Raw genomic sequence first — 10373 nt, 5'->3', positions numbered from 1 at the left:
GATTGAATATGACAATGGGCCCACACCTATTTTATAGTAATACGTGTAGCAACAGTAAAAACAGCACATTATAGGTAAACAGTGCTCTTATTTTACATTCCAGACCAGAAGACAGAGCATTCTGGCCACGTTCAGGTGTTTAGACAGATATCAGGGGCACCACCAGAACATAAGTTCTGCCCTAAGTTAGGGAGTAAAGTCCTTACTAGAGGCTTAGTAACTACTAGTTAGTTTGTAACTAAGTGAGTTACTAACAGGTGTTGCACCACGACTGCTTAAGGCATAACGTAACTAGTAATGCGTAGACTGTTCCTAAAGTAAAGTATAAAATTACGTCATAGCTCCCGAATCCAATGAAAACGAACTGTTTCTAGTAAGGAAGTAAAGCTTGTATCGTATTTTGTCAACAGACAGAGAGCTCCGTCTCCCCACTGGCATGTACACAAAGTCATATTGATACGCATGCTCATGGCGAGCGCATCCCTGCACACGGATTGCATCACAAATTATCTTGACCCCTCATACATTTTGCCCCGTTGTGAAGTAACGCAGGGCAGCGCATATTTGGAGGGTGAAGAGCACCGTTCAAGTCGCTGTTGTGCTGTATGTCTGCCACGGCTATATGCAGTGGTTGAAAAGGTACTCAAATTAATTAAAAAAGTATCAATCCTGCAATATAGAAATACTCTATTAATAGCAGAAACATTGTGAGCTTGTAGATCGGCTATTTTCAAATCGCCGAAATGTATATAGGGCTGCATGTATGTTTTAAATAGATTGGTCGTTTCATTGTTGAATTAGTTAAATAGCCGATATAATGCTGTCTGCCACGTTAGTAGTGTAGTTGCTCTACTCCCATAGAGATAGGTTACTTAGTAAGGAATTGGTGCTGCCCAAAGGCTGGTGTAAATATTTAGTAGTTACTTACAGATACGTTAGAGTGGTGCAACAGCTGAAAATGTAGTAATGCGTAAGTCTTGACTTAGAAGCCATTTACGTTACAACTAGGCTACGTTTGAACTTAGTGTGAGGTGGTGCAACCCCACCCTGGTGTTGTGTTTATAGACGGTTGTGTCCCCACTGAAACAAGCACTTGCCCGGTCGGGCAACCTGAAAACAAATTTCACCTGCCCCAAAGCCTAACCCTTGAGGTCGGACTCTCCTGCCTTGCACAGTCTCCCCCCTCACACACACACTATCATTTACACTCATGGTTGTTGTTTTATTATTACTAGTCCTTACCCGTTCAAAGATATGAGCTCTGAAATGATGTGCAGTGTGTGGGTTATGGGATGTGCACTGTGCACACAGTGATATGAGGGATGGAAAGTAACTTTAACTGGTGCTTGCATGATAATATGTAGGAGCATCAATGTAAGTAATACCCGTTTCGTTTAATGGCTACAGAGATACTGTGTACCGATCTGCATGATTTTTGGACAAAATCTGTAACAGGGCCAGACAACAGACCCCCCCCCCCCCCCCCCCCGCCCGCCCACCCACCCACACACACACACACACACACACACACACACACAGAGCTGGTTAAACATGTTGCCTCATGCTAGATGCAGAATAGATATGCCTCAAGCTAGATGCAGAATAGATATAGATACACCATAAAAATGCTAATATACAGCATACGATTTGTGAAAGTGACAAACAGGCTTCACAGTTATGTCAGGTGTGTTCATATGCTAATGGTGATGCGATTTCAGATCAATTGCTCCAGCCACTGAGGAGAAACGCTGTGACAGACACTCACTCAGACAGACACTCAGACAGACAGACAGACAGACAGACAGACAGACAGACAGACAGACAGACATTTGGAAAATTATATGTTTGATATTATCAGTGTTTGCTATCATTGGCTTGATGAGGCTGCCACCTGGTGGCCAGTTTAATTAATCTCTTACAGGAACCCCTCATAGGCCAGTGTAACAGAGCAGACATTTGCCTTTTAACACAACTAGTCCTAACCTCAGTAAAACTATGCCTAACCCTAACATTAATCCTAATCTCAGTAACAATATGCCAATACCTAACCTCAGTAAAACTATGCCTAAACCTAACCCTAACCACCGTTGAACAAATGGGGCCTCTGCCTATCGGAGATTTGCCATGACTGTGCGCCTCTGTCGCGGTAAACTTTCCACTGCCGGTCCGTGTGGCTGCGACTGTTGTCAGCAGTTACCGGCGACGCCGCGTCTGACACTGGTCCCGGAGCCCAGAGAATGCACTCGCTACTTCTGCAGATTTTTTTTAATGGTGTAATTTGGAATTTTCACAAATGTAAAATGTATTATAAATAAAATCCTTAATTATTATTATTATGTTGTCATTTGTCACTAGAACCATTAGAAGGAGCGAAGGAACGAAGACATGACAATGGGGAACACGCAACAAAGTTCACAAGGTACTTTTGATTGAGATACAATATGACTGTGTTAGGTTATTTGATTTTATTGTGTATCTTTTAGGTTATTATCATAAGGTTGTTTATGAAATATATACAATTCTGATGTATTTGTTAGAATTACATCATTGATATAGGTAGGGTAGGTGATATACAGTATATAGGCTATGTTGTGATAATATTAATCCACAAGTAAGTCATTCAATTCATCTGAGGATCAAACCAGTCAACAATAATGACAGAACACAACACAACCAGACAGAAATCAGAAAGGGTCATAGTGTGTGTGTGTGTGTGTGTGTGTGTGTGTGTGTGTGTGTGTGTGTGCGACTGTGCGTGCGTACGTGCGTGCATTCATACAGACACGCAGCATGCAGCAAAGATTGTCGAGAGCAGTGCTCCACCCTGTGGATTACTGCCTATGACTGACCTCTAGGCCAGCGGTCTGGCTGGGGCTTGTTTCTAGGTGTACTTGTTTATTTGGTCTTGTTTCTAAAGACAAGTGTAGTTGTTTATTTGATGGGGTACCGTCATTAATTCGGCTGTTCAGTGAGATTTTGTGACTCCCCGAACCGAACCGAAAATAAATTATTCTGTAAATAACCCTCTGTAAAAGTGAAGTATAAATCTGTCATTAGCTTCCCTCTTTTTGCTCGTTATGGCATTCACACATATTGTTTAATACTTTATCTATCTATCTACCTATCTATCTATCTATCTATCTGTCTATCTGGGAAAAGAATCAGAGATACATTAATTTCATAACATTGAGCCATGGTTAAGGTTAGATTTTCAAAATGAGTAAGATGGATGATACACACTGTTTCCTGTCTACCATTACAGAGGAACAGATGGACACCTCTCCCAGTACAGAGGCTCCGATGGAATACTCCACTTCCAGGACTTCCACCTTACCACGAAAATGGCACCCTGTCAGTACAAGATGGAGGGACAAGTTGGAGAAGCTTGTAAACATTGCTGACTGTGAAGTTGTCAACTGTAGGGGTTTTGTGATTGGGAAAAACGACGAATTCCTCATCGGAACAGGAAATAATGGAACTGAGGTCTTCTTGGGGTTAACAGATGATGGCACTGAAGTCGCAGTGAAGAAAATGACAAAAAGAAACTGGGCATTTCTGGAGAATGAATGGACATTGTTATGTCTTCCGAAGCTCGATCATCCCTCAATTATGCAATATGTTGACATTGATTTGGACAAAAACTTTTGTTACCTTGCTCTACAGTTATGTGAATACACAATGGAAGAATACATCAAACAACGCAAGCCTTCTGAAGTAGAGAAGAAACGTCTTGCACGTGAAGTTCTCATTGGCTTAAGTATTCTTCATTCTCAGGAGAATCCTCACATTCTCCACAGGGATATCAAGCCCCAGAATGTCTTAATTGGTAAGCTGCAAAACATTGAGAATAAACACAAATTTAAAATTTAAATAAAACAAGCAAATAGCGGAAACACGTGCAACATACTGTACGTTATTTTGCTCAATCTATAACTCTTACAGTATATTATCCTACACGATTTTCCTCCTCAGATATTCAAGGCAAGGCAAGATTGTCAGATTTTGGAAACAGCAGAGCATTAGTTGATGGAAAATCAACCAGATACACGAGTCCTGCAGGAACAAAATGCTGGATGGCAAAGGAGACGTTGGTTGATCAGCCTTCTGTCCATTACAGAAGAAGCACTGACATCCAGGTTGTCATTTCTTTTAATGAATGACAACACAAACATGTTCTGGCATATTTAATGTTCATTATTAACCCATTAACAGCATCTGTCATTTTAGGTTTAAGCTATAGCAGCATAGGTTTATAATAATATAATAACGAGTTAATGCAAACTAGTTTTAAGGGCTTTATTTCTTTATAAATAATATAATATATATTTCAATTTGGGGGTCCGTGGCACAAACAACTACTGATTTAGAAGGAATTAGTAGAATCTGACTCAGGTCTTAATGGGTTAAAACTGAGACTTAAGTGATGGATGAACATGGTTTATCATTTACTGTTTAAAAGAATCATTCATATCCAGGTTGTTTATTTTATTCTATGTGAGAACAATTGAATTCATGACAACATTGTTAATTGTTTTCATCTCGTTCTTAAGGTGGCTGGGATGTTGATATATTACATCCTTTCTGAAGGACATCATCCTTTTGGTGATGACTTTACGTGCCAAGGCAACATTTATGATGGAAACTACGACCTGGTCCATGTTCAAGATGTGGATGCCAAGCATCTCATTGAGTGGATGATCCATGCAGACCCAAAGAAAAGACCTACAGTGGAAGAATGCTTGTTTCATCGCTTCTGGTCAAATGAGAGGTATGATAGAAACAGTCAAACATTTTACATTCCACATTTTAAAGGGATATGACGTTCAGAGACAGATGCTCGGTAGAACGTACGGCGGTTGTAAATCACAGATAATTATATTCTCTGCTTTGAAAACTCACCTTTTTATGACTTAATGACTTTATGAGCCTCAGACTGACCCTGGGAGAAAGTAGCTTACATTAGCAAGAGGCTAACACAGAGCGAATGTCACCCAGTTGGACTCTCGCATGGATGAGGTTGCATAAATTCATTTAGCAAACACCACCCACGTAATGCTACTAAGACAAAGTCTGCGGTGATATGTGTGTAGGCTACAAGCCAGGTTAATGTGCCTCGTTGTGATAATTCATACAAGTTTACACATGTACACGACAATGACGGTAACACGTTATTTCATGAACCAGCTGATCGAAAAAAAAGTCTGGCGTGCTGGTCACTTTGCTTTACTCGCTGAGTCTGTATCGCTGTTGTGTCCTGTGTTTGTTCATTGTGTTGTTTAGATGAGTAGGCCATTGTTTTATAGATTCTTATTTCAGTGGTTGGGGGCATGCGTACAAGTGGCTAAATATGTCATTTTACACAGAATAAGCCCATTCCCAAGATATAACGCAACCTTTCACGGTTGGATGTGACTTATGGGGGCTAGAAGTGTTATTGTAAATAGCAATAAAGAAACTGTTGGCTTATTGTGTCTAAAAAGACATATTTAGCATGCCCCCATGCGTACGCATGCCCCACATTTTAGTACGGTAAACGCGATCAAACAATAGAACGAAGCAAATGAAAACATTTTAACACTCACTTTTTCTTTTCTCTAATTACAATCTAAAATATGAACTCTTGTTGTAAAAAAACAAAGTTATCCTTTAAGGCAGCCGTACACTACGCGTTAATCGGGCCATTTAATTACCCCCCCGACAATCGGGCTGCCACTGACTGAAACGGGCCCGACAATCGGGCATGAATGTCGTCTAGCGTGAGGTCTCACAGATCCACTCGGAGCCCAGCCGAGTGGCTCGGAGGACGATCGGGGGTAGCCCGACTCTTTTCAAACATGTTTGATATTTTCTGGATCACTACTGGTCTGGAACAGCAGCGGGAAGAAAGAGTATAGTAGTCTCTCTCTCACTCACTCACTCACTCACTCACACACACACACACACACACTCACTCACTCACTCACTCACTCACTCACACACACACACACACACACACACACACTCACACTCACACTCACACTCACACTCACACACACACATCTCTCTCACACACACACACACACACACACACACACACACACACTCACACTCACACTCACACTCACACCCACACACACACACACACTTTTCATGGCGTCCGTCCGTCCATTAGGTTGTATCATGAATGATCAGTGTTGGGCAAGTTACTTTAAAAAAGTAACTTATTACTTTACTAGTTACTGCTCTGAAAAGGTAACTTGTTACGTTACTAGTTACTAAATTATAAAAGTAACTAGTTACTAGTTACCTTACTTTACTTTAAAATATATATATAATCAAAACGAAGCATTCTGGAAAAAGTCAGTTACACTTTATTTTTTAGGGGGCTTCAATAATGACCTTATAAAGAAAAAAGACAACTCCCTGTCATTGTAGCAATTATTATGCATAGAAATGCAGTGGAACAATAAAGCTAAAGATATGTTTAGAAATGTTGACAGGCATATAATCATTGTAGCCTTTTTCAAACCAAGTTGTGAACTTATCGTTGTGCTGTGCACACTGACTAGTTCTCTGAAGGTAACAGACTCAAAGGTTGCGATGGAAAGCATTGATCAAGCATGTTTCATATCTAGCTAGCACTTGCATTACATGGCTTGGCAATCAATCTGACATGCTGTGGCTGATTGGCTTAGCCTGAAGCTTTAAAGTTGTACTATGTAACTTTTTTTATAAAACAAATCTTAAAATTCTCCTAACTATTAAATCACAAAAGTTTTAGAAGATCCGCGCCGTGAATTTCAGCCTGTAAAGCCTTCTCTGTATGTAAACTGAGATCCTTGCCGTGGACCGGATCTCGCGCCAAAATTGCGTCATCACACTACCGGCCAATCACAGCGAGGGTTATACAACTGCCGGCCAATCACAGCGCATCTTGAAGTGGGGTCGCTATGGCAGCCATATTTGTTGTCGCCCGTTTGTACCATCCCTTCTCTAGGTAATTTCGCCTACCAGGCAGGGTGAAGGAGTCCGTATCTCTGGAATTACTGAACGCACAGGAACAAGGGACCCCTTAAAAGATAGATCTCAGCGAGGTGGAGGCAGACGCGGGGGTCCGAAAGACGCGGACGCGACCGCGGTTTGCTATAGGGCTAATGACCACTAGTTGGGCATCTTACACAGTATGGCTTTAAGCTAGCTTTAAGCTAGGCCAACCAATCATTGCTCCTCTACAGCGCATCAAGTTAGTGTGCTAGACCAGGCATGCCTTTCACATGACTGTGAGAGTTACCACAGACACATGCAGGGGAAGTTCATGACAGGGCAGGCAGGGAGTGGAGGGGAGGCTACGCGGCCGTTCTCAGTCTGTTCTCCACTGCGGAGCGAAACAGTTCATTTGGACCACTGAAAGTAACTAGCCACTTTACACCACAGTAACTAGAACGGCGTTATTGAAATGGGAAAGGTAACGAGTTACGTTATTAGTTACCGAGAAAAGTAGTTTCGTTACGTAACGCCGTTACAAGTAACGGCGTTCTTCCCAACACTGTGAATGATTGGGATTTAAATTAAAACTCAACGGTAACGAATCGAGTCGTTTGAACGGCTCTTTGAAATGAACGATATGATTCGGTTCACAGTATAGGGAGCCGTTCCTTTCTAATGAACCGTGGTGGGAAAAGTACTCGATTTCTTTACTTGAGTAATAATATCAATACTGCAAAAAAGTAGAAGTTTGGAATGTTAATGTACTTGAGTAAAAGTAAAAAGTATTGATATCAAAATGTACTTAAAGTAGCCTACCAATATCAGAACGTAGGTTACTCATTATGCAGAATGTCCTGTTTCACAGGTTTTCCAATGAGTAAAATGTAGAAAAATCTTTTTAAAATAGTAGATCTATTTTTCACCTGCCATTTTTACCTGCCATTTTTTACCAAACTCTACTCTCCTGAGCAGCAGATGTCATGAGGTTTATAAATGGCCTGGTTATTAATTCACTGATAATCAGTGTTAGTAGTATGAGTGGGCTATGACTGTATTAAAGGTAGGACTGTCCTCGACTCAGGATTTATCAAGTCGACTCGAGTCGCGGGGGATAATCCGACTCGTCGACAAATCGTTTATGTAAAAAAAGAGGAAAAACAAGAGAGAATCAAGTGGTGCTTTAAACCACGTCAACATAATACAATAAAACAGTAATATGAACATTGTTTTAAGCCTTTAAAGTGAATTAGATCCATGAACTACCATGCATATTGAGACATGGTAGCGGTGGACATTAATGACGATAAGATTGTGTCCAGCCGTGCGTAATTGTGAATTGTGGAGCAGAGTAGAACAGCGGAGACGAGAATAATGCATCTCTTTGACTGCACAAATGCTTGTGGTTTATTATTTCCACAGGTTGTATTTTCTCAGAGCACAGTACTGCTGTATCAGAAGAGCTATGTTGCCGATCTGGTTTGAGACAATTAAAAAAAGAAGGAAAAAAAACAGTTCGCCCACACACAGTCCTCACAGTCCTCAGCCTGATTATTATTTTCTATCGATTACACACCCCATGTAGACTTGAGTTCAATATGTTTTTGTCGCATTCCTAAGAAAATATGTTTTTGCATTTGTGTCTCTTCAACTGATTGCATTCTAGCAGGAGTAAAGTTTATTCACTTAGAAGCTAAAGCCCCGGACTCCGATGTCTGTGTGTAACAGCCATGCAACTACTGTATAGGCGATGCGGTCGCCGGTCACACATTTCTGTAGGCTCTGCACGACACCAATATCTGTGTAACATCCTCCATGCATGAATCTATCCATGAGACGCTGCGCTGACAGAGAGACAGTGATTGGATTTTACAAAACAGACCCCGTCACTCGTCGGGGAGAAAGAGAAAAGAAGAGCTTAACTCTAGTGCTGTTACGTGTTGATGGCATAGGTTTATTGCCGATCTGCAAGCTGAAAACATGAGCGTCCGCTTCGCGTTGCTTTTGACTGTTTAATAAGAAAGGGAGTATGGACATTACATAATGGACTTAAGCCAACTTACTTTTATCAAGTGATCTGACATGTTGCTCGTTGTAGAGTGGTAGGTCATAGCCAGATCCTGCATCTTACTTTAGTTTTGTCCTCTACTTGTTTAAAGTGAGAGAGCCTGATTGAGTGTTAACTCAGCACAGCTGTATGAGAAGCAAGACAGGGCTGTGCCTCATTGATTGATTGAAAGCAGCCAGTAGGCTATGCATGTTTTATTTCGAGAAACCAAAGTATATGTTAAATCATCGGACATTAAGCACCCCCAACATTTTTTTCTTCCCATTTCCCAAGATATTGCCATTCGACTAGGTGCCGTTTCGATCGATTAGTCGGCTATTCGGGGTCACCCCTAGCATCAACACATTGTCATTGGGGAACTATTGTATGATCATTGAATAAACACATTTTTATTGTGATTCCAGAAGTGTTGACCACAGAGCAGAGTCTCCAGCAGCCAGCTGTGGGTCTATGAAGAGTGACTGGTCTAAAGGAGAACCTGGACCTTCACACACAGAGTATGTGAATGTCATGTGAATCCTCCTATACAATATCAGGGCTCAAAATTAACTTTTTTTACTTGGTAGCACCAGTGCTACCAGTTAAAAAAAAATTAGGAGCACCAGAAAAGGTAAATATGTAATCACATTTAATTAGTAAAAACAACAATATAATAGTGTGGTTTAATTTACAAGTAATGTAAAATGGTGAAAGTAGTAAAATCACATGGTAGACCAACACTGCGACTTTATGCAATATCAAGTCGCAGTGATTATAGCCAGAATTAAGAGTGGGCACCACAGTGTAAATTGGCTATTTTGCCCAAAATGTTAAATAAAATAATTATCTAAAGTATTGTAGAGTACTGGTATACATGATGTGAACATGCACAGTATGTCATTATCAGACCAACATTAATCCTTCGACTTCGTCTTCCTGCCCAAAATGATTGGATAATGGTTTTGTGTTCTAATCATGTTACATTACCATTTCCTGAATATTTAACTTTTTTTTTTAAGATTTGTATTTGGGGATGTTATGCCTTTATTAGATAGGACAGGCTGACAGGAAATGGGGAGAGAGATGGGGAGTGGCACGTGGCGAAGGTCGTCCGGATCGGCAATCGAACCGGCGACGCCGTCAGGCATCCATGCCTATGTGGTATGCGCCTGGACCAGTAGGCCAGAGGGTGCCCCTGAATATTTAGGAATTTAGGAAATAAATTGCCAATTTTACATCAAGGTGCCCGCTCTTCCTTAGTGCCCACTCTTCCTGTTACATCCTTGGATGGGGGACCGTGGCCAAATATACATTACATATTAATTTGGTGGTCCTTGATATTAAATTACAATAGAATTTGACT

General features: G+C 41.0%; 1 long non-coding RNA gene across 1 annotated transcript; it reads left to right on the top strand.

The window, feature by feature from the left end:
• The first annotated feature begins 3699 nt into the window (after positions 1-3699).
• Positions 3700-4762, top strand: LOC308289840. Its single transcript, XR_013962267.1, has 3 exons — positions 3700-3826; positions 3973-4136; positions 4551-4762. It is a non-coding gene; the product is annotated as an uncharacterized lncRNA (long non-coding RNA).
• The last annotated feature ends 5611 nt before the right edge of the window (positions 4763-10373 follow it).

The sequence above is a fragment of the Nannobrachium achirus genome (genome assembly GCF_963921795.1).
Source record: "Nannobrachium achirus genome assembly, chromosome: 8".
Classification (NCBI taxonomy): domain Eukaryota; kingdom Metazoa; phylum Chordata; class Actinopteri; order Myctophiformes; family Myctophidae; genus Nannobrachium; species Nannobrachium achirus.
This window is presented reverse-complemented; position numbering and strand designations above follow the sequence as displayed.